Raw genomic sequence first — 1,407 nt, 5'->3', positions numbered from 1 at the left:
TGTCTTGGTCTTTCCTGCACCACAGATAGAAGAGTTTCTTACAAACATTAATCTCACAGTTTATCATAGGTTTAACATCTGACAGTGAATGACAAACGTTGTTGTTATGTTGCATTGCTTTGTTCATGATTTGTTCACTTGTCTCCACTATCAGGAATTGTTGATGACTTATTTAGCATAATGTTTGTATGTGACATACCAGGGCACATGGTCACTATGTTCTTTCCGGGCTTCCTAGCTACTTCCTGTACACCAACCGCTGGGGATGCACCTGGGATATAATGCACCGGGTGCTGCATCTGGCTTCTTGAGGAACGCAACTGTGCGCTTGGATTACAGCTCAAAAGCTATTGGGTTATAGTCTGACACCAAGTGTTCTTGAAATTTAAGATCTTTTGGTACTATGTGTACAGTGTTCGTTACTAACACTTAGTGTTGGGTAGACCTCACTTGTGAGGGTTTACCCCCAATGAATCGACATTATGTCCACATCTTCATATATTATGATCTTGGTGGCATTTGATAATGAAACAGCATCTCCTTACTTTAGGCACTTATTTCTTCATATTAGTGAAAGAATAATTGTATTAAGTACCTGCCAAGTTCTTTCAAAGTTGTTTAATAACTTTCTTAGACCTAAGCCTGGTAGAGTGAGGTAACTAGAGCACAGTCCACTGTTCCCCACCTGCTGTGTGCAGTGAAAGTGTCTGTACATATCCAGAGTCTCTGTAGTGTATCTGTGTCTGACTGAGAGATTACACCTAGCTGTCTGACTGAGAGGGTACACCTAGCTGTCTGACTGAGAGATTACACCTAGCTGTCTGACTGAGAGGGTACACCTAGCTATCTGACTGAGAGGGTACACCTAGCTGTCTGACTGAGAGGGTATACTTAGCTGTCTGACTGAGAGGGTACACCTAGCTGTCTGACTGAGCGATTACACCTAGCTGTCTGACTGAGAGATTACACCTAGTTGTCTGACTGAGAGGGTACACTTAGCTGTCTGACTGAGAGGGTACACCTAGCTGTCTGACTGAGCGATTACACCTAGTTGTCTGACTGAGAGGGTACACCTACATGTCTGACTGTTGTGTGGTGAGTTTGTCACAGAGTGGTTGCAGGCTGAAGGAAAGCTAGAAGAGAACAGTTTTGTATCTATATTAAACAGTGCTTGAATCGAGTTCTCTGTTGTGTTGTGTTTTCGCAGAAATGCCAATACAGTCAACTACATTAATACTGAACACACGTATGATGAACTGACAGATGTATAATGAACTGACAGATGTATAATGAACTGACAGATGTATGATGAACTGACATATGTATAATGAACTGACAGATGTATAATGAACTGACAGATGTATGATGAACTGACATGTATAATGAACTGACAGATGTATGATGAAC

At 41.6% G+C, this 1,407-nt stretch overlaps 1 long non-coding RNA gene across 1 annotated transcript; it reads right to left on the bottom strand.

The window, feature by feature from the left end:
- Positions 1 to 697: 697 nt before the first annotated feature.
- Positions 698 to 1,175, bottom strand: LOC124273961. The gene is made up of 3 exons (XR_006897795.1): positions 944 to 1,175; positions 814 to 895; positions 698 to 761 (listed from the first exon to the last, which is right to left on the bottom strand). It is a non-coding gene; the product is annotated as an uncharacterized LOC124273961 (long non-coding RNA).
- Between the last annotated feature and the right edge of the window lie 232 nt (positions 1,176 to 1,407).

Source organism: Haliotis rubra, unplaced genomic scaffold (genome assembly GCF_003918875.1).
Source record: "Haliotis rubra isolate DU_JTF1 unplaced genomic scaffold, ASM391887v1 Scf186, whole genome shotgun sequence".
NCBI lineage: Eukaryota > Metazoa > Mollusca > Gastropoda > Lepetellida > Haliotidae > Haliotis > Haliotis rubra.
Note: the sequence above shows the minus strand (reverse complement) of the source record. Positions and strands in the feature narration are given on the sequence as shown.